At 35.5% G+C, this 24,622-nt stretch overlaps 1 protein-coding gene across 3 annotated transcripts in view; it reads left to right on the plus strand.

The window, feature by feature from the left end:
* Positions 1 to 24,622, plus strand: part of Nyap2 (neuronal tyrosine-phosphorylated phosphoinositide-3-kinase adaptor 2) — a 252,225-nt gene that overhangs the window by 215,168 nt on the left and 12,435 nt on the right. The gene's annotated exons all lie outside the window — the stretch shown is intronic.

The raw sequence follows: 24,622 nt of genomic DNA on the forward strand, positions 1-24,622 counted from the left end.
TAATTTTACCTTCAAAAGGATCAGGTAGAAAGACAAAAGCAAAATCTAAAAACAATATAGAATATCTCTGTAGCTTACTCTCAACTTTTTAAAAAAAGTTTTAGTAAGGATTTATTTTAGCTTAATCAGATAAGGAAGGGGTAAGTGGAAGAGGTAGAGAGGGAGAAACATATCCCATACTCCGTGCAGGAAATGGAAGTAAGACTTTCTTCCTCTCAACTTTGCTAGAAATTTAAAACTGCTTTGAAAAAATGAAGTTAAAGACAAAAACAAAACCTAAAGGCAGAGAAGCTTCAACTGTAGTTCTTCTCTCAAATTCCCAAGCTGTTAATAGCAAGGATGTAACTCATTCGGCCAAAGCTGTGAATCATTCAGTTTAGCCCTGTGTCTGATAGGCCCAGGACATCTGCACTATGCAGTTTGCAGCTTCATATGATCAGTTGATACATTTCCAAGTACTTCTATCTAGAAGAGTACACAGGTTTTGTAGTAAAAAGGAGAATGGGAAGAAGATCACTGGATATGTGCGACAAAGGGGTCCTTTCTTTACTATCCCTTGCTCAAATATTAAACAAACTTCTTTTATGACTGAGCTCTTCCCATTTGTCCCATCAGACATGAACTCATAAAATGTTCTATATCCCATTGTCCCTCTACATAGCTGATTTCATTATGTGCTCATGGTTGCATCATATGACAGAAATAGAACAGCAGGAAAAGAACATGTAGTTCCACAAAAGCTGAGCTCACTTCATTAATACACAGCTTCCCCTACTGCAAGGTTGCTTCAGGGCATGCAATGGATTTTACCAATGGCTGATATTATTTGCTTCCAAATATGCAAAAAAGCTCAACAGGGGGACATGGAAGCCTCCTCACCAAGTTCATAACACAAAGTCAGCATTGTGTTGGAATAGGGTTTACCTGTACTAACTTTAAATTGTAAAATAAATTATATTAACAAAGATTATACTACAAAAATTATGATTATTATAATATTTAAGATTGAATGTAGCTCTGTGAAATGAGGAATAAATTCATATTACAAATAAGAGTAGAGTAATTGATCTATTGCTTAGTATTATGGCGTTGCTGCATTAAAAATGTAAGTAAAAAAACCATTATTTTATATGTGCTGTCCTTAGTACAGCCTCATATGTTTATAAAAATGGGGATCTTTTTGTGAACATTTCTATGATCTTTAATTAACATTATACTTAGAAGGGAAAAGCAGCTAAATCCAGTGATGCAATGTTGGAATTATTTGATTTCTGCATTCTTACAAGGAATTCAGATGGAATTAATTCACATTACAACCAAATGCAATATGGCTTGAGGATTTTTTTTTAAATATTATTTTGCCATTTCATGCTTATTAAGTTTGTATACTTTAAGTGACAGAAAACTTAGGTGCCCCCCACTTTTAAATCCAGTAGTCTCATAACCAGATTCTCTGGAACTCCATTATTGAGTGGAATGAAACAAGTAAACTCACCCCGCCCCCAATAATCTTGCTATAGTCTATTTCCCTGGAATATGAGAGAGTAGAGGAAACAAGAGGGTGTTCTATTGGAAGTCTTGAATCAACTGACAAATAAGGGCAGAGGTTTTGTCAAAGGACTCTCAGTGTGTCTGCCAGGTGACTCTGAAGTCCCCAGCACCTGAGTTTGTCCTTCACATCTTTAATCTTAGAGGTCAAGGCTGTCAATGTAACCTATTAGAGGTACAGAAAAAAGTGTGACATAGCTGAAGTATATACTCCAGCTTCTTCAATGCATGAAAGTGACAAAAGTCATTGAAGCTTCTTAGGTGAAGGTTGCCCAAAGATAATCGTGTGCCCTTTATTGTCATCTCCATGTGTTGCCTGTGTGCAGGGAGTTCAGAGCACATTTATGTCATCATATATCTGATGGGTCCTGTTATTATCCCACGTGACAACTGAGATATTAAAGTAAGATTACATTCCTTGTCCAAGGATTTGTACGTATTAGATGTAACTGTCTGTAGTCTAACTTTCCAGCTATATAAAAATCAGAGATTTAGAGGATTTAAGAATTTGTTAAAACCGTGGTTCCATAAGTTAGTAGCTGTGTGTTCTTAAATGTATTGCTCACCTTTTTTGAGTCTGTTCTCTTATCTGTAAAATGGCAGTAGTGCTATTTGCACTTATTTTTATTATTGAGGATTAATGAGACAATATGTTCATGAAAAGGCCTACTGAGACACTACCTACTGAAAAACTCTTTTCCCTTATAGCTTTCCCTTCTTAAAATCCAGCCTCTCTATTTACTGGAAAATTTTAAGGAGGGGAATAATTCTAGTCAGTGGTATTACAGAGGAGGTGGGCAGAGAGGGAATGGTTTAATTCATTTTGGCATAAGGAACCTTGCATAAAACTGTGAATGCATGATGGCAAGAGAAAGGAGATGCATTTTTAGTCAGTTTAATTACTGATTGAAATTCTCTGTGCACAGCACATCTCCATATTGCTTGTACCTGGAGGAGCTGGCTTTCTTCTATCCCACCCTTGGTACCTACTTGATCTGGTTGTGTTCTTGATTCCTCTCTCACAAATGAGAAATCAGATACTCAGTATTTTACCATAGAATACAGTCTATGTCTGGAGTTTTTTCTCTTTACTTTGTAGGTGTCATATATGGTTTGAATGCAAAGTTAAGTAAAATTCACTGTAAGTACCATCTCAGAAATTCCACATTTGCCTGTACCCTAATACTACTTACTACTCTATTTGAATTAAGGTATAAATAAATGCAATGGAAGTGTTAAGACCATAGAGGAGGCTATTACCTGTTGGGGTCAGGAAAAAAGATGCAGACAAACTCAATATATATATACATTGCCAATGTCAACATTTATTTAAAGATTTCCCCAGCCAGTTTTAAATGCCTTTTTTCTTATCCACAATCATGCACATTATTAATATGTATCAATTTAACTATTGAAATGAATGCCAAGCTCCAGTTGGGGCTGGCCAATACAGTTTGAGGAAAGTAGCATATCAGGTAGATATATGGTGCCCTCTAGCAACTGAAGTTCATATTGCAACCTATACTTGGCTTCTCTTCATTGTGGCATTTACAAAGGTTCTTACAGTATCTTTTCAGAACAATCAAACAAAGCAGTTTTGGACAGAAGATTTAATGTTTGTCTAACTTATAAATATAACCATTTACTACTTTTGGGTGGGGGAATGATGAATAAAATCCAGGGATATTTAAGATCTACGTGTATTTATGAAAAGATACAGCCAATTTTGTTAGGATTTATGACATTTTCCATGTTAACTTAATTGAACCCTAGTGTCCAAGAACAACCACTACCCATCTTTTTCAGACTGAATATGAAAAGAACAGAAAAAGCTTAATTGACTAAATGCATAATGCCATCTTAATTTCTTTTGTTTGCATTAATAACTTTGAAGCATATAGCTAAAGATCCTTTCCTAAAGAGAACCATCTTTCTAACTAGTGGATAATTTACCTTCAACCTAAGTTATAGGTGGATTCAGAGTAAAAGTTTGTACTGTATTTATATTGGCAAATAGTTGCACTATTCCTCACTCAGAATAACAAATTCTTTCACATGATGAATGCCTTATGTATGAACATTATCCCCCAGGTTAAGAGCACCTCCCAAATAAAGCAGATGTGTAGAATAGTATTTGCCCAGAGCTCTTTATGTATCTGTCAAGGTGCTCAGAAGTTGTATCATCATATTTGTATTCACTTTCATATCATGCTTTAAATATTCTTATGGCATACTGTGAAATAGATATTCTATCCCTCTCTATTAATGAGGAAACCGAGCCTAGAGGGTTTCTATTACTTGCTGAAGGTCTGAGAGCTAGTAAGTGGCTATATGTGCTTGAAGTATAAGGCCAGGTGCTTTTATCTATTAAATCTCTGCCTTAGACCCAGCTGCCTCCTATATAGCTTCCTCTCTGAGCTTGCTTTCTTCCATCACTTCCAGCCATTCATTTATTTAATCACCGTCATTCCCAAATCTTGTCTTTCTACTTCTTTTGATTAAGAGTTTCTTAGAAGAGAATGAATTCAGCTAGGATTTTAACTAAGCATAAAATCACCAATGGTGTGATGGGATTGGGAATGTAATCCAGGAAGAAAGCTAAATGTCACTGATTTAGGTACATTTTCTTGTGGACCATGGACCAACTAGAGTTACGAGAAACCAATTGTGTTGGTGTGACTGTGCACAGGTGCACCGGCGTATATGTACGTGTGAGTGTGCATGCCTGTGACCCTTTCTACATTCTGAAAAGAAAATACATTCTCTCTCACCCCTGCACTAGCGAATACCAGATGCTAGAGGACTGGTATAGATTTAACCAACCACACAAGACAAAGGATTGTAATGCATCCACCAAGGTTTATCTGGCTCTGGATTTCCACAGCAATTCCATGAACAGACAGGTAGACAGTTTAAGGGGGATGGAGGGATAGCTATACTGTCAGTTCAAAGCTTTTGTTTTCTAAAGCAAATGCTGCATTAGAGCTAGTTAATAATCCATGGTTGTCAGTTATTTTGACAGGGAAGATATTTGGTATTTGGAATGCTGCATTTAATGACTTGGTTCCCAGAAAATGAGGAAGTTATTTGAAGGACCAAAGGGTGTCAAGAGTAATCCTACCCCATGCAATCAACTTTGCATATGAAAGGGGTAAAACCTTTTCAGGGGAAGCTAAGGGAGCCAGTTACTTATCATTCAAGGTACACTCTAGGTAAGAGCCTAATCTATGCCATCACCTGTCTAACATAATCCTAAATAATGAAACAAGGGACCCTTGGAGAGGTTAGGTACTCACACCCATTTTGTCTCTCTCCAGATCTTGTAGAATTCCCACTTATTTTGATTTCTACATTGACACGGAAATAACATAGTGGATGTGAAAGCACATTTTAGACTAGAATGGTAAAATGCAAATACCTATTTTCAGTCGTTAATTTATTCCATACATGAGCATCTTTTAACATTTTGTTTGAATAAAGATGCACAAAGCACTGTCTGTCACTTCTAAGACCAAGTGTGCACCAGCAGAAGCCAGGCAATCATAGGACGTGGAGCAGAAGGGAAACTGAGGCCACCTCATCAGCTCTATAATTTGGACTTCTTGATACCAAATATATCAGTTTTGTGATGCCTCTTATTTCTCCAACTCCAGTCTCTGGTATCACTCTTTATCCCCAGGTGTACTCTTCACACCAACAAGGAAATCATTATGTGTTGACTTCCCCTGTAGAAAATTCGGTCAGGGCTGCACATTGCCAGGAGAGTGGAAGATAAACTACCTTGCATGGATTTCATGGCCCTGTGTGAACTGGTCCTGCCCTCTGACTCAACTTCACTCTTCATCACCTGCCATCATCTATCTGTTTCACCTGATGTACATCCACACACTCTTGACCCCGCCCCCTTCTTACTTTTTTTATGCTCCAGGGATTCCTCCAGGAGTTCCCAATTTTTCCTTTTTCTTAGAACCTCCTCCCTAGTGCTGAGCTATTGGCAAAGTACTACTCACCCTTCAGGTCTGGGATCAAGTGTGTTCTCCCTTCTGCAAGGTTGTCTCTACTTTCCCAAGCAAAAAATCTCTACTGTTGAATCAAAGAGGAACATTGTCTGAGAGATGTTGCCTTCTGGTCTATTACCCAGAAAAGAAGTCTGGTAAAACTCGGCTTAAATAAATTCCTTTATGATAAGAGATTTTGGTTTGTGGAAGTGCAGTGGGAATTGCAAAGAGAGAGATAATATCATGTTGCTCAGTGGCTCTGATTTTTCACTTTCCTAAGGAACATCTCTTTTTGATTTCAAAAATGTAGCCAATAATTGTTTGTGTTAGAGTGTAGGCTTCTTGAGGGATGGGAATTTGTATTTGAAACCCTGAAATCTCTAGCTTCTTGAATGCATATTGAATGAACAAATAGTGCTAAGGGGGAAACAGATAAGCAAATTATTGCAAAACTGTTATAATAATTTTCAGAGACATTTGGGCTCCTGAGAGGTGGCTGTGTCCAGTCGTCATGTTTGTCTATCAGATGGTCAGTTAACTAGTTTTGCTTGCTTGCTCAGAATGAAGAAGAAAAGTTAGAGAATGAAAATGCAAGTATCACTGAGAGATAACACAGAACTACTATTCACATTGAAAGAGACCCCTATTAAACTCAATCATAAAAACTGAGGTCTTTTTAAAGCAGTTTTATCAACAGAAGGAGAAACACATATCACAGGCACCATTCTAGAAAGACATTCTGTATGTAAATGATACAATTATATATTTAGGACAGAACATTAACTCTTATTTGGAGTGAATTAAGAATTTTACAGTTCCTAAAAACAGAAGTGGTTATGAAACCTTTTCCCCAGAAATAATTCAACATAGAATTTGTCTTAAAAATACCAACAAATTTTCATAACATGAAATTTCATAATAAATCATACTTAACTTTATTCAGATTTCCTGTTTATTAAATTTTGTGCAAGTTTATCAAAACTGTACTCTTTTCTCTTTTTTTCTATTTCTTTTCCCCCAGCTTTACTGGGCAGGTGCCCTAACTTTCCTATTGGGAACTTAGCATTTGATACATGCCTTTAGAATTTCTAAAACTACTCCTACAATAAAATTCAAATACAAGGCAAAAATTTATAAAGAAGTAAAGAAGGGAAAACTCCCAGTGACAAGCAGCTTTTAGCTATGACACTATTGCATTGACAGAAGGTGCCCCTCTGTCTTTCTGTGTTGCTCTATCTGCCTTCTCAATGTGAATCACAGGAGGCTCTGGTAAGAACACCTTCTTAACCAGCCCATGAGCTACGTAGAGCTTCCAGAAGAGGACAGCACTACATCTTTCTCCACCTCCTTTATTTGTTTTGTTATTTATGTATTTTGGCAGTACCGGGAATTGATCTCAGGTCCTCCATCTTGCAAGCACTCTACTATTTGAGCAATGGTCTCTAGTTATTTTTCTTTCAGTTTGTTTTTCAGAGTCTTGAGCTTTTACCTGCACCAGCCTCAGACCAAGATTTTCCTACCTCCACCTCCAGAGTGGCTGAGATAACTGGTATGCACCACCATGCTTGGCTCATACCTCTTTTATAAGCAGGGATGAGTTTTACAGGACCCAGCAGGAATGATAAATTTTAGTGACCCTTGCTGAGATGGAAAGCAATGAGGTGAGGACTGAGGCACAGGAACTGCTCTGGAGTAGGAGAAGTTGTGTTCTTCTCTCCCCATCCTTCCCTTTCCTTTTCCCCTCCTTCTTAGCTACCTGAGGAATCAGAAGTCCCTGGAGTATGCCGCTCCATGCAAACGTTCTCACACTGCTTTGGCAGCCTTGCACATGACAGCTTTGTGGGATCTGGGCGAAAAGGTAGTGGGAGTAAAATTAATTTTGGGTCATTTTGTTTTTTCTTCTCTTCCCAAATTTTCATGTTCCAAATCACCCACCTTATGCAAAATTATCTACCTGCATACCCATCCACTATTTAGGTTACCTTCTTTTTTGCACCACCAAACAAATACTACTATCATGCATAACTGTCATTAACATTTGACAATAATTCATATTAGTACTTTAGAGTTTACAAATGGTTTTCACATAGTCAACAAGTGTTCATGATTCACCTCCTAATGCCAGATGTTCTGCTAGGTGCTTAAGTTTGCAAGATGGCTAATTCAAAGTTCTTGTATTAAAAGACATTTTAGTCTAGCAAAGAGGCCAGGTGTGTGTGTGTGTGTGTGTGTGTGTGTGTGTGTGTTGTGGGAGTGTGCACTTGTAATTCAGTGTAATTAAGAAATGTATGCATAGACCAGGTGCCAATGGCTCACACCTGTAATCCTAGCTACTCAGGAGGCAGAGATCAGGAGCATCAGGGTTTGAAGCCAGCCCAGGAAATAGTTCTCCATACCCTATTTTGCAAATACCCACCATAAACCCAGGAAGCATGTGGTCCCAAGTTCAAACCTTAATATCAAAGAAAAGACAAAGAAAGAAAGAAAAAGGAAAAAGAAATGAATGTGCAGAAGACAGATTAATGCCATTTGTGGTGGTCAAGCTTGACTTTACAGAAGGAAGAAGTGACATGTGGTGGACATTTTAGGCAGAGGTAGACAAATTTACAAAGGAGTGAGGAGTGTGAAGCCATATGAATAGTCAGTGAAATCCAAGAAATTCAGCATTACAGAAGTAGCAAATATTGAAGTGGGAAAGACCAGAAAAAGACGTGTAAGGGGGTTAAGAACAGGTGTTAAAGCTCCTGAGGAATTAGCACCCACAAATAAGATCATTACTGCTCCTGTTTTACACACGGGAAACTGATCCGCCTGTGACACTCAGCAGACATTTGCTGAGGAGCTTTCTCCTTATAATTCAAAATCTGATCCTGGGGACTATCGCACTTCAGCATCAGATGACAGATAAGTACATAAGAGAGCATCCCTTGACAATTAGCATTACAAAAGGGGAAATTGTTAGCTCATCAAAATCCAAAATGGATAGAATACTTAAAAGCATTCATCTGTTTGCTTTACATTTAAAAAAATTGATAGTTTTCTAATTACTGAAAAATTAGAAGGCTAGTATGATGCATTTTATGCCACTTCATCTCTGAATATTTGAATGTGTATTTTCTGAGACCAAGAATATTCTTCTGAATCATCAAACTCAAAAAAGTAGTCAAGTAATTTATAATGACCCTGTTCTATGGTCTAATGTGAAGCTCATTTTCAAATCTCTAGAAGTGGCCCTATTTAAAAAGCCCCTCCCCAATTCAATCAAGGAGCATACATTAATTCTAGTTTTCACAGTTTCTTTTACTTCTCAGATGTCATGAATATTTGCCAGCCCAGTCTTTCAAGATACTGACATTTTCAGGGTCTAGATAAGTCTCACTTTTCTTGAGTGTTCCTCTGTCGTGATTTGACTGATAATTCCCCCAAGGTTAGATTTGAGTTATCTTTACTCAGCAACAAGACTACATGTGGTGGGTTTCTTAGAGAATCCCCAGGCACAGGCACATAGCATCAGTTTGCTTTACCACTGGGGGCTGCTGTCAGAGCTGTAGGTTAAGGCTGTTACTCCAGATTTTCCATTCTAAATACTTTCTGTATCAAGAGGCTGCCTAAGAACCTGTCCACAACAGGACCAAATCTTTTGATTAAATATACTATGCCTCTTGAATTTTCTATAGAAAAAATAAAAAGAATCTAATTGTGTATTATCCAGTTCTATATAAATTTGACCTAACATTTTCTCTTGTGGAGATCACAACAGCGCTGCAAATCATCACTCTATGTTCGATGAGAAAGCTAAGTAACAAAAAGTTAAATGAAGTCTGAAGTTCGCACAGTGCATGATGGGAGATCTGTGTCTTGAGCCCTCTCTTCTATTCTCAGTGCAACTTCCTGTATTTATCAGCTGCACTCCCCTCCCATGAGTATTTTAGAGCAACTGCATGCAGCAAATTTCCTACGCAGTTCATCACCACTAGAGGGAGGCAGAGGGCCTCCAAAGTTAATGTAGCTACCTTTACTTGGACTAGAAATCATTTGACAGTTACAAGATTAACGAAGGGTAGTGGATATACATGAATAAATAAGGGTAATAAACATTGTATCACAACTCTGGTGTCTTCCCTTTTTTGTTTTATAATTTTAGCTCAAAATATATTGCACATGCATTAACTATAGATATAATGCATCATGGTTAAGCATAAGGATGGATACCAAAAAACTAAAGAATAACCATATGATCATATTTAATTTATAGTCCCCTATAAATTTTAGGCAAGAATGGTTTGTTGTTTTACAACGTATATTATCTACCTGTAGAAATAAAGTATGTGATATAAACTTATGGAATGGATGGTAATTATTACTATTTCCCATGAGTCTACTCTTCCAATTTAGAGAAAATATTAAAAATCATTTCTGGAGTGCAAATTTGGCTTAAATGATACTGCGCTGCTTTAAAATTAAAGACACCAAAATAAGTATCTACATATTACATGTTTACCTATCACAAATAAACATTATTTTTAATTCATCCTTTAAAAACTTATTTCAATAGACAAATAAGGGGCAAAGCTAATCTTTATATATTTCCACTAACTGTGGAGTACAAAAATCAAACCCTATCTAGACATAAAACTAGAAGCCAGGGTTCCAATTATTCAAAGTAAGAATTATAATGAAATAATTATCACTTAGTGGGTGGGGTATAGAAAAAAGAGACATAGTGCTATAAAAACAAGTATCCAGAATGCACTGGGAATTTGAAATGTGCTGTAATTTGAAAATCATTGAGAAATACAAAAATGAATAAAACAGCATCAAATTTTCCTTGATATTTAAAATTCTAAAATGGAGAATATGTTAAGTAGCTTTAAGTTCAATAATCAAAAAAAAAGTGTTATGCTAAATTTTACAAAGACCAAAGTAAAGAGAAAAAGAAAGTTTTAATATCTGTCTAGTAGTTACTTGCTATACACAGGACAGATTAATTAAATTGACAGATACTATAATTCAAAAGCCTCTAGCTGTTTGAGACATCCTCAGAAAAGGATTAGATTGGCATGAAAATAAACAGAGGCCACAGAGATTTTTCTGAGGACACACTCTACAAATAAAAAAATTGCCTTTACACATTCTGATCCATTCAAGTGATCTCTACTCTAAACAATAGGTGTGGCATTTGCTGGTTCTTCTGGGAAAGTTTTATGGATAGACCATCATGAGTTTGTCTGCCCCAAACTAATTTTGCTATGGTTCAGCTGCCATGGCCTTAACCTTGTATACAGACACCAAGGAAGAGAGATGACAGAGAACATCTGCTTCTCATCTCAGCCAAAGAGGCAGGTTTGACTGGAGAAAAAGGGTGCCTGCTGCTTCGGAAGTTTTCTCATTAGCTTTGAAGGACAACCCTGGAATGTTTTACAGGGAGAGGTCATGGAAACTTTCCTCTGCAGATCTGTAAAGCCATAGTAGGTTTCTAAAGTGGTAAGATTACACCAATAATCTTGCAAGGGACAAGATTAATAGAAAGATCTCTTAGAAGGCTGTTTCAACCTGATTCTGTAGGAAATTCTAAAAAAGACAAAAAAGACATGGCCTTAATTATAATTTGTATACTCTTATATGGCCACAAAGGGGTGCTGTTGCCTTAGTTTATCTTCTTTGTGGGAAAATGCCTTCAGTATTCCCCTTGAAAATCCTACACTCATTTGGGAAACATCAAGGAGTAATTTATTCTTTATCATGAATTTTGGAATGAGAGAGATCTGGATAAAAATCAATACCCCTAAAATTTCTTTGGACTGTTGATAACCGTTTCTTTAGAAAAATGAACACAATCCTTGCATTATTACCATGCATGAATGACAAACTACCCATTTTTTTTTCCCTAGGCAGACATCGGCAGTAGGGCCCTTACCTTGGCCACTTATGAATCAAATTAATGGCCATATAACCTTTTGGGTAATAGGATTCTGGGACTAATGAGCAATTAGTAGACCTGCAGGACATTTTGAAAGCTGAGTCTTCTTTGAGAAATAAAACAAGAAGAGCCCAGCTCTCTGGCACTACCACTTCCTATCTAGTCTTCCCTGGCAGGAAGATGAAAAGGCCAAGGAATCTTTAGGTCTCTCTGTAGTCACTACAACAGCTCTGTTTCTCTTTTGTGTTAGACACAATGACAAGCAGGCTCTCTTTCTTGACCCAGCTGGGCTGCTGAAGCCCACGAATTTGCCATGTGGTGAGCAGAGATCCCATTCAGAGCTGAGGAAGTCAGGTGAAGCCACAAAGCTGAGGATCTTAATTCTCCTGAGTTGGGTCCAAGAGTTTCAGTAATTAGCTCTCTGCTCTGAGAGCCGCTGGGTAGAAAGAAGTAAAAGTAAGTGAAAGCTTTCCTTCCTCCTAACAAGACTTTGATGAGTTGACTGGGGCTCTAGAAGAGTCTAACTCACACAGAGTTTGAGGTTATGAATATATATTCACTTGTGGTGTTTGAATTTGGGAGCTGAAAATGTGTTCTGACATGTCATATTATGTACTCTGGTGTTTGCAAATGAAATGCTTTGTGAAGTTAACTTAGAAAACAGAGTTTATTATACTCGTTTATAATAATTTTTTATCCTTTTACCTAGAAGCTTTGTGGGACTGTGAGAAGAGTTAGTAGACTTAGAATAATTGACAGGAAATAGCTGTGTTCATGTTTGCCCCTGGGGACTGTGACTGGTCTGCAGGTAAAGGGTAGCTTGCGTTATGGGGCGACAGTGATTAGCAGATAAACTAGAGAACTACAGTGTGAATCAAAACAAGCCCATGATCCTGAAGCACCATCCTATGACCATGACCTCTGCTGGGTTTTGCTCTTGAGACCAGGAAGCCACTCTGTAGTTGTCATTAGTCAATTGCAAACTGAGACATATGTTTCACTGCATGTCCAAAATTTGATGTATTTGCAGATTCTCCTGGGAGCAGTACATTGAGAGGGAAGTTGAGGTTACATTTGGTCACAGTGGAAAATAAGGGGAAGTTTTTCTGACATTTTCAAGTGCACAAGGATCACCATAATTCAGGAAATTCCAAAAAGGGGGTATAATTTTGAAGTTACGTTTGTAGTAACAAACCAATATTAGAGTGGATCATGGTTCAATAAAGTGAGGAGAAAAAGTGGAAAATAAGTGAAGGGGCTCATAATTTCTGTAGCAAAATGATCATTGTCTATCACTACCTTCTCTAGTCATTTGAAAAATGTTTTCTTCTATAACACATATATGTTACATTGGTGATTTTTCATAATTCACTGTTTGCTAATAGCAAAATAGTTTCCATGGCTCTCTTCAAAATTTGCACCCCAATTACCATTATTATTACAGAGAACAAATTAAAGGCCAAATTTTTGGAAGTTAAATTCCTTCTGAACTTTTCCTAAAATTTCCCAGGAAGGAGGCCACCTTTCCTTCAAAATGCTTCATTTTATTACAGTGAAACTGAAAATAAAAGATTTGTTTCTTTCCTGAATGTTGTATTAGTTTGAATTGCATGGTAAGGAGTGAGAGAGAAGCTTGAGGGGCCCAGAGGAATCCCAGCTGGAATATTCTGATTTATGAAGTGTTTTGCTTATCAAGTGGTGAGATGAGATGTAAATGTGCAGATGTGTGGTGTCTCTGAGCTTAATCCTGGCTCAATTATTCCCTTGCTGAGTTCCACAGACAAATTATTTAACCTCTCTGACTCAGGTGCCTTATCTGAAAAATGGTGGTAATTAAGAAGAGCTGTAATTATCGTCCTAAAGAGTATAGGATAATGGTAACTTGTGATAAAATGGATTGATAACATCATTGGCTTTCTTATCATTGCTCAATCCTCAAAGGGCAATGAATATATTATTTTATGCCTATTCCAGCTAAGAGAAAGTCATTAAATATCTTGTATGAGAAACTTGGCAAGTGTTGTTCAGGGAAAATGTAGCTTAACAAGTATGGACACAATTATGTTTGTGTATGAGGCATGTTCTCATTTTTGAGGAATGCTGTAAGAATAGAAGTACTTTATTTCAGAGGAAAAATATAGAAAAGAAAACAATAATAGTGTATAATTTGAAATTGTGATTCTAGAAAAAATGAGCACTAAGAAGTGAGGTATTTTGCTTTGATTATAGTATGTATGATACAGACAATTTTTAGAAAATTGTCTATGTTCAGTAAAGTGTTTGATAATCACTTTATCTTAAAATAATTCTACTTATCTTGATATTTTAAATTTTTTCTACAATGTTAATTAATCATTTGACAATCATTTTTCCTTAAAGGAAGTCTACTTGTCATTCAATGTAATTTTAGACAATATTTAGATATTTCCAAAATCAAGCACACTGGCAATATATTTTCACTTTCAGAGTGAAATTTCTAATGTTTTAAATTTCTTTGTAAAATCTATTTTATTGTTGACTTCTTTTCTATGTGTTTTCTTTTTATGTGTTGGCCTGTAGAAGAATAGCAGCTTTTAGAATCAATCCACTTTGGCTTATAAGTTTCTGCTTTTTACAACTGAGCTCTGGAATGTCAGTTTCCTCTCCTATGAGATGGAAATATTCATAGTTTAGTAAATTCTTAACTAGTTTAGTATGATCACATGTATATATAAGATTACATGAAATCATCTGTAAGGCTGCTATCACAGTATTTAACTCACTGTGAAGGCTCAACTGATCTGCTGGAGTTTCCCCTTGTGTAACCACATCAATATAGCCAGGCTCCAAAACTGCAAGTTGGAATGTCAACAGAAGCCCTAAAAGTTGTTTTTATCCAGTTTAGTGAAGCCATCTCTCCTTTGTTAAGTAAAGACATCTCTGTCTGGAAGTAAATTGTTGCTCCAGTTTAGAAGGATGGGAAAAATGCTCAGATCTCTAAAGGCCCTGTCTTGTAAGAGAACACCAACAGAATATAAAAGTACGTAGTGAATTAAGAGGTTTAATTGCACCTAGCAAGATATTGCAATTTATTCATAAGGTAGATCCTGTTCTGCTAAGAATGTCAAATATGGTACTGTTGTTTGTATTATTCTACTGACAATAATTTGCATTTTCTGCCATGCTAAGCAAGCACTCTACTGTTGAGCTAAAAAGTTCTGGTGCTCAATTTTCTCAAGTTTGTCTTTTTTAATTCAAGGGCTTTTATGGTAAGAATAAATTTTGAAATGACATACAGGGTATTGTATATTTATATAACTTTATTGCAAGGATGTGATATATTTTATTGAATTGATGTAATCTAATGGTAATAGGAACATTTCCATTTAATGAAGTGGAAAGTTGAGATAGTCCAAACCTCCACAACATCTCCTCTCTTAGAATTCTATTTTTGAAAACTGGAAATTGTTGCCTGTCAAAAGGGTAGAGTTTCTTTAGTAATTCTGAACCCATTTTATATACATATTAATGTATATTATTTATATACAAGGAGGTCCTTCATCACTTATATTGCATACCATTCCCCAAAGTAGACAACTATCCATTCATAGAAGTTTTTCTAATAATAGGATATAAATGGTTGGAAAACAAATCTGGATATAGCCATATAAAAATTAGATATTGCTGACAGAGGAGAGCTGTAGGTAAAGAAAATCTGTCTGTCCTGATACAGACACACAGCCAGAATTGTCACTAAGTCATATATAGCTACAATAAGTAGGTTATCAGTAAATAATTATTATGGATATAAATGTATAAAAATGATTGCAGCAAAGACAAAACAGAGAGAGGTGGACCCTAAAGGGTGTAAAGTCTTAGGAGTCACTGATGGTTACTGCATTCAGGGAGCAGTGGAGCGTATGGACTCTTCAGTTAGATCTGTCTATTCCTTTGGTCAAGTGACGTTAACTCCCCCAAGTCTTGGCTACTTAAATTATGAAGTTGTAAGAGGAAAGATATATACTTGATGGTCACATACTGTTTTCCATGAGCAGTGGTAGATACATACATGGTGCTAAACCTTCATAACTTCACTGTCTTCTTACATAACTTCCCCAATGGCACAGTCTCGTGGTATTAGACTTAACACTGGAGGCTGCGGAGTTAGTTCTGTTGAGTTCAGATTCTCATCCCAACCACTTATTCACTAACTCTCTGGACATTGTTCTTACTCCTAGAGCCTTAGTTCTTCTCTGCAGTGGGCATCATAATATCAAACTTGCAAGTCCCGCTCAGGGAATAATGAGTGATGTTGGCATATGCAAAACATTTGGAAGAGCATCTGAATCATTGCATGTGCTCAATTTATGTTAATCATTGAATATATTATTTTTAGCACCCCAATTACCATTATTGTTACAGAGAAATATCCTCTACTCATCCTTGTTCTTTGGCACTAATAGAAAGAAACACATAATTGTGGCAGGATATGGATTTAAACTTTATTCTTTCTTGGGAAACCTAGAAAATTATTTACATTTATATCATTAGAGAAAGTTCATTATATGCTGATCTTGAGGAAGACAGTCTATAAAACAATAGTAAAAATATAGTATTTCCCTCTGTTAGCCATTAGAAATTATAATGTTTTTCTTCTGAATGATATGTGATTTTACCAGAATGTAATAAATGCCTTTATGATTATCTTTATTCTGTTATGTTTGGAGATCCTGGGCAAAACCATTGAAATGAGAAAGAAAAAGATAAGGTAGGAGAGCAGAAAGACTTCTTTTGTTTTTCTTGCAACTTAACTCTAATCGAACCCTTCTATAAGCTACAAACTTTCATGAAACATTTGTATCCTCTGTATTCACCCTTGTCGTGATTTTCACTTTTTCTATACTTGTAACTTATTTTAGAGTGGTTTATAGGCCTGAATCTTGGTAAAGATAAGAGGGAAAGGTTTGTCATTATGGTGTTTTTGAAAGTGTGGTTTTGTGAAGTTATATTGGTCATTTCTTCAGACTCTTACTAATTGGACCAAAGAATTGTCAAAAATGGTTTGTCATATTTTCCAAACTAGTAGGCATGTTGCATCTTTGGAAGGAGATGCAGAGTTCTTGAAAGAAATCATCTTTCAATTTGAATCAGAACTGATGTGGGCTTCCATAAACGGAAGACAACTAAGATTTCTTATAAGAGAGGACTCATTGTCTCCCTTTGGGCAATGAGATCATGAAGGTAGATGTGTCCAATTAGGTCCATATGTTTCAGTGGCAGACTTGGTTATGTAGACATACTGTTTTTGACCATGAGGGACATTGACATAGCTGGGCAGATACATGATATGATGAAAGCAATTTTCTAGGAACAAAAATGGTAAAGTACTTGTTATGTTCACCTATTCTACACTTCCTGTTGTTGTTTCCAGCATCATCCTTGTGCTGACTCTCTTCTTTTTGAAGCATCCAGAGGAAGGGTACCATGATAAGAAATGGTGAGCTATACTCTAGGATAGCATAATATGGCAGGAGAATGGGGACAATTCCAGAATAATTTCTAGCAAGAACTTTATTTTGTTACATCTCAGATTTGATCCCACTTCTGACCATAAGCTGGTCCTTATTTGTAGATGAGAATGAAATTGTAGCCTGTAGGCAATCCTTTGAAAGGTAGGTACTGGGACAGCCTTGGATGGCAGAGTGACTTTCTAGGTAAACATTTGAATCATTTTTGGGCTGAAACTGTTTGCTTGTCGCAAGTATAGATGCTGTTTGTGAATATTAATTTAGAAAAGATTTTGAAGCTAGCTAGCCCCTTAATACTGGGAACATTAACCATCATTTAATAAGAAATCCCTTCCAGTTATTTGTAGCTGAGCAAACAACATCAAATTGCCCTCATGAGAAATCAGTTAACAGGAATTAACAGCCTTCGGCTCTGGAAATTACATTTTAAGACTTTCAACTTGAGACTTGAGTGGAAGCCTCTGATTAGTGTCTATCAAATAGATGGGCCTATCCTGTCTTATTTTTAGGTGCTTGAAGAATGTCTTCTTGTATAGTAAGTAAGCAAGATGGGAAGCAGGAGAGAACCAGGGAAAGAAAGATGAAAGATATCAAGACAGCAAGGAAGAGGGCTAGCTTTTGAACGCTTGCCAGGTACATCATTGGCTATAAGTAAATTGCTTATTATTTAGCTGATTTTGGATTTCTTATAAAGGTTCATTTTTTTTTCTTCACTTTCTTTACTGACCCTGTAAAGATTTGGATGAATTTGTTTAGAAGTAAAAATTATCACCTTTTGCAAAAGTCCAATTAATGTGTGGACAAAATTATGAGTGCTGTTTTCTTACTTGGGGAGTAAGTGCTGGTTTTGAGTTAGAATAAAGACCTCAACTTTAGGCCAATGTGGATCAGCCTTGGAATTACAGAATAAAAGAACATGTATTTAGATATACAGTGACCCCAGTACTTGAAGCTGCCTAAGAGGCAATGAGAATGAGTATTCTCACACTTTGTTAAAATCAAAAGTACAACAAATATTTTTCAAATATATGAAAAATTTCATTACCATTGAAATGCAAAATGGCGGTTGGCACTTTACTCCGGCACTGGGGTTATAATGGTGATTAAGTTGAATAGGAAAGGTCAGTCTACTTAAAGAGAATAGAGAAAACTTGGCTCCCACTGATTGCTGCTATGTTTCTCTGATTTTAAAGAGAATCCAAAATCCAGGCAATCTTGTGAAAATCCTTTTATATCACCATTCTCTCCTCAACTTTCTCTTCCTCTTTCTTGAATATATAGTTTATTAATTTTTTTCACGTAGCTCAAAATTATAAACAATGTGTAGTTAATATAAGACACTGATCAGAGCTTAATTCATCCCTGCATTCCACAGTTTGGATTCTCTGGGTCTTTCTAGCTTGAGGTCCAGAAAGGTAGAATGGCTTGTCCAGAGCTAGTTAAATGGCGAATCTGTTGTTGTGATTTCTGGTCGATTTTTACTTCTATACCACAGTTATACCTATATTGGGCAACACATTCTAGTGGAAGAAAAACTTTACATGCACTTACCCAGGTTAATGGACAGTTATAAGAACTAAGAGAGGTTTGTAGCTGTTCTAGGAGGCACTATTAGTCTGTTACCTGAAGATCAGCATACGTCTGAAGTGTGAACATCTTCTTCTGCTTGATAAAGTAAATGTTTATCAAGATGTGACTCTTGTGTAATTCTGATCAAGTCCATATACATTATTAAAGCAGTATTTTATAATGAAATTAAACTTGAAATTAAATTAATGGTATTATATGTGATTAAGAGAATATAATTTAGTGAAAAAAAAACATACATTTGTTGTAATTGAATTTATCTTACTCTACTGCTTATTCCTTCAGGAATGTCTCTTTACAGCTTTTACTGATAAACTTGCTCATTTAAAAACATACAAATTAACTCTGAAATCTCAGAGTTCATTTTGTTTGTTATAAGTGATTAGATTAGATTTATAGATTAATAGCTGAAATTGTTTCTGTATTCATTATAAGGTTATTGCTGAGAGACATGAATCTTTTTTGTTGGAAAAATATATCATATTTTGTAGCTAACCAGTTTTACTTTCTAAGTGCAAAATTATAAAAGCCAAACTGTGAATCATATATTGTTTTCAAGATTGTACAATGGTTCAGCTTGTGGACACAGACATATCTTTTTTAATCTCTGATCTTATTTTTTATTTAAAACTTTATATGATGGAAACTTTTAAACACATAGACAAACAGTACAATACATCTCTAGACATAATATTTTTTATATTTGAACATGAATTAGATTTCCATTGAAAATCCTTATCTCACATTGTAATATATAGATATATGAATCTATTGTATCATGTATCACTTGTGCTTGTATTAGAGGTCTTTCACAACTTTAAACAAATTTGAATGTAACAAAATTTTAACCTAATTTCAGACACTTAAGAATTATATCACAAATAAACTCTTTCTCAGGCAATATTATTTCTTAAAGCATTTCACTGTTATGTATCTACATAAAAAATCCACTTATTATACCTGCGTGTTTGCTTTGTGAAAATGTATAAAGATGCAAATATCATGTCACTCACATCTGGATGGATGGCTCATCATTGGATAGAAAAGTGTCTTGTATGTTTGATCATATTCTCTCACTAGTTAATGTGCCAATTCACATAAACATACACTTTCTGATTTGCATTTTGCATTTCTTCTAAGACATACAAAGTGAACACTCTATTCTAACAACTGGCTTTTCCTTTACTTGTCATACTGTTACATGAAAATGTGAGGCATTTTCTAGACTTGGGAAATTTTTTTATTTCCTAGAATTATTCTTAAAAGTATTTCTTAAAAATGATACCTAAACACATAAAATTACATAATAATCAAGTTAAACATATCTCCTCAATCATCTACCATTTTTAATGTCACAGCATTTAATAGTCTTCTAGCTTTTTGAGATATGCCGTATATCATTGTTTTCTATATTCACTCTACTTTGCAGCAACACACCAGAACTTCTTACTCTCATCTAACCATAACTTAGTGTGTCCATTGATTTACATTTCCCTGTCACTTCTTCTTCCTTACTCTTTCCACTCTTTAAATTTCTGCTACAGAAAAGAATTTGCAAAATTTTGGTTTTATTCAGTTAATAATTTCTTTCATAGTGGCATGAATTCCATCCCTGGATCTTTTTCCTTTATGAAGTTGTTCTCATTGCTCTTTCTTCTATTGCAAGTCAGTGCCACAGCTAACCCTTTTGTGTGTCTTAGTCAAGAGACACCCAGGTCTCACTGTAATTGTGACTATCCTTGGATAAGCATGTACATGTGTGGAAGGATTACTAAATTTGTTTATTACCATGAGACTGAGGAAGAGAGGGTTTATTGAAATTAACTGTAGTGTGGCTAATAAAGTAAGAAAACATCTTGAGAGGTTCTCCTTTGATGTAATACCCAGAGCAGACAATGTATTTTCAGTGCACAATTGCATGCAGGTACTGTTAATGAATAAGTGGTTTGGAGGCAAGATGAAATTTATAGCAGAAAAAGAATAATTGTTCTTAGCATAATTATTATTAACTATTTGAACAATCTCCTATCAGGATACTTTAACCATTAAATGTTTTATTAACAACTCCTTTAAGAAGGAAAGTAATGTGAAGAGCAAAGACAAGCTGCTTTGGAATTCAAACTTTGGATATTAAGGACAATCAACAAAAAATATTTGGGGCTGTATGAATGTATTCTTGTGGGTTAGAGGCAGGGATAGAAGGTCTAATCTGGGGAAAGGAGGTTACTACTGTGTTTTGCTGTATTGTTCATCCATTTTCACATCCAGGGTGGAGTCTGTCTCCAGAGACTGTTCAATGAGCATTACTGTCTTCTAAACTTGATTTTCTCACCTACAAAATAATGACCATAGAGTTATTGCAAGTCTAAAATGCAATAAGCAGGCATAGTGCCTACACAGTGCTTTGCCCACTGTGAAGAAATGCTACAGTTATTGTGCGCATGACCATGATTATAATGAAGAAAAGGAAGGGAATGATGACACTGATAAGGAGTAATAAAGTCAAAGTTTTGTCTTTCCTTCAAGGTTTGATACATTTTCAACCCCATAATCTTTATTGATCTTACTCAATCCTAGTAAACTTTCCCATGTCATTGGCTATATGAAGTAAAAGTACCATAATGATTTTGTGTGTGTGTTGTCAGTATGTGCTACTTTACTCACAATAGTTATGAGACAATTTAGTGTGATAATACTAAATTGTGATAATAAGGGCATGGACTTCAGCATTTGGTTCACTTAGTCTTGTAAATTCCAGTTCCAATTCTGCTTTCTATTAGGCAAATGATGCTGCACCTGTTATTTAATCATTTCATGTCTTACTTTATCATATAAAAAATACCAATACAGTGTGCTTGAGAGTTAAGATTAAGGCAATTGATACATGCTCTGTGCCTAAGGTGCACCTGGAACGTGGTTATATGAAAGAAATTCTGACTAACGGTATTATAATACAGCTGATGCTGTTATGACCATTACTTAGATTGCAATGACCCTTAGCACTCTGCAGACACATGATCAAAAGTGCATATAATTTTCCAACATGTTTTAGAACTTTAATAAATTAATTGAGAAATGTTTTTGGGTCATTTCTTTACATCAAACAAGTATCTCAATATGCCAAGTGTTAAGGTCCAAGGTACTTAGGAGGTGGAATCGGTCAGAAAGATTGCAGTTGGAGGCCAGCTCAGAAAACATGATCACAAGACCACATCTCAACCAGTACGAGTTGAGCACGGTAGGATGTGACTGTCATTCCAACTACCTGGAGATATAAACAGGAGAATTATGATCAAGGCAGGCCTGGGCATAAACTGAGACCTACCTCAAAAGTTACTAAAGCAAAAAGTGCTGGAGGCGTGGCTCAAGTGGTCAAGTGCCTACCTACCAAATGTATGGTCCTGAGTTCAACACCTAGCACCACCATAAAGAAAGAAAAGAATCTTAATATATATAACTTATTAACTTTTTCACCAGGTTTTTTGAGTGATAGTATACACATATATTCTTCAGTAACATTTTTTGTAATTTTATTTTTAAAATAACATAGTAACTAAATGATGTATAATTGACTCATAAATTAAATAAATAAATGAGTCAATAATTGACTCAGAAATGTATATTTATGTGCATACATATTTATTATGTATATTTATAAATCTAATGCACATATAAATGCATGGATGGACTATTTTTGCAATAAACAGCTTAGATAAAAATCTATCTTATTCCTCCTGAGCAAACCTCAATTGATTCTTTACTTATGTATTGTGCCCAGTATTCATGGATAAAGAATGGGAAGGGTCAGACCTTAAACAACTGTTTCTCTGCCATCTTGACTTCATATAACCTCTTATTATCTTTCACTTCAATTTTTGTCTTCCTAAGTCTACTTGCCATCAGAATCACCTTGGAAGTCTGATAAAACTATGACTACCTGAGCCTGACCTTACCTAGGTCTAGAACCAGGCTAAGGCTTAGGAAGCATTGGTTTGTCACTCAACATAAGCCAAAGGGTCACGGATTAATGCCCAGAGTCTGAAAAAGAGATGTTCTTGGCTGTAGATCAACAGGATAACTCATATGATATTGAGGCTGAGATTCAGGCTAGGTGCCTCCAGTGATTCATAAATCCCAGGAAATAAATTTTTATACCTTGTATGATTTGAGATATTGTTGGATTCAAGTAAGACAAAGTGGAGTGAAATCATTTATTAAATCAAGGACTTCAAAAATGCCTTACCTGAAAATACCCAAGAAGCATCACATTAATAATTAATTTTATGAGCATATTTTATATGTTCTAGAGACTAAAAACATGAGAATTAATGGGAAAGTCCCAGTCCTCAATAGAACTTGCAGTCTACTGAGGGTAGAGCATCTTATATTTTAAGATTATCCACTTTTCAGTAGATTCCAAGTTATGTCATTTGATTCTCTTAATAATCTGGAGGTTGTATTATCTTCAGTTTGTGAATAAAGAAACAAAGTATGTATAAGTTAAATAACTATTCTCAAGTTTCACAACTGACAAGTGACATAAAAACATGTCATCTCATCTATTTTATCCAATTTTATACTGTTTCCTAAGAAAACACACACAGACACACACACACACACACAGACACACACACACACAAATAAAAGTGTTGTTAATGGAAAGTGACATACTGTACTAGAAAAGCCTGGAATAAGCTTTGTTACTGTTTATATAGAGGTTGAAATCAACCTCCATCACTGAAGTTAACTTGTGATATGATTTTTGCTTAAAGAAGATGACTATAAAATTAAAGGGCTAGGTGCTCCCCTCACTTTACAGGCAGAGAAGTTGATCTGATACATGCTAACTTGAAACTAGTTTTCTTTATAGCCAGAGCATTTGGTTAGATATACATATTTTTTTTAATCTTTTTGATAGGCAAGTTTAACATAATTGATGAAGTAGGCAGGTACAAATATGTAAAAGAAAATAGCACATGTGCTTTAAAACACAACATGTGATGTTTTCCATTATGTGCCCAGGAGTTAATAAGATATTGGATACCAATGTCTGAAATATTAGAGACATTGCATATTTCTTCCTCTAGAAAGAGAAAGGCAGGCATTAATGCAAACCCTTGATTTTGCATTGGAAAGCAACTCTGAAATCAAGACTTGTTCCTCATGTTGTCAACATGTCCATATGTCTATGTCCATATATTAACATGTCCATACAACAAACACTGAAATTCCAACACATCTCTCAGGTATAGATTTCCCTAATAATTCTCTCATCTCAAAAGCCTCAAGACACTCTTTCTATCAGAAATGGAGTCTACTTCACTATCCTTGACTCTGGTTTAAATTTGTGAGTTTCTTTAGTCAATAAAATATGGCAGAAATGATGCTGTCCTAATCTTGTCCTAGCCCTTAAGAAGTTTGATCGCTTCCTTTTCTTCTGGAACACAACCACTATGAAAATGTGAGAAAGAGAGAGAAAGAGAAAGAGAGAGAGAGAGAGAGAGAGAGAGAGAGAGAGAAACTGAGACTGTGGCTCCAGATACGTGAGTGAGTGAATACACTGGAATGTTTGAGACCCATCCAAGCTCTTAACTGAATAAAACACTTGTATTTTTTAACCCTAGTCAATACCATATGAAGTACAAGAACCCAAATAATCATATATTTCTTAAAAATCTTTTCTGCTTTAAATCACTAAAGGATTTTACATTTTGAGTCAACATGCTGGTAAGTGAAGAATTACAAGGGAATAATTAAGAAAACACCAAGTCAATAATCAGAACGAAAAATTTAAAAAATGCAGTCAAACAAGAATGAGAAAACTTTAAAAGTTATACTAAGTTTTCAAATAATGTGATCAAAGTCTAAATCTAGGAACATTATCTAACCTATCTAATCATAATTTCTTAAGCAAGAAAGCAAGATATGTAACTTGTACAACATAATTGATATAATATTAAAAGCCCAGAATCAAATTCAAGTTAATGGAATTGAAAATTTTCTTTACCTGATTTGGTATTGCACACTTACATTATCTGCTTACATTAAATAGCTTCATTCCA

This window comes from Castor canadensis, chromosome 4, assembly GCF_047511655.1.
Source record: "Castor canadensis chromosome 4, mCasCan1.hap1v2, whole genome shotgun sequence".
NCBI lineage: Eukaryota > Metazoa > Chordata > Mammalia > Rodentia > Castoridae > Castor > Castor canadensis.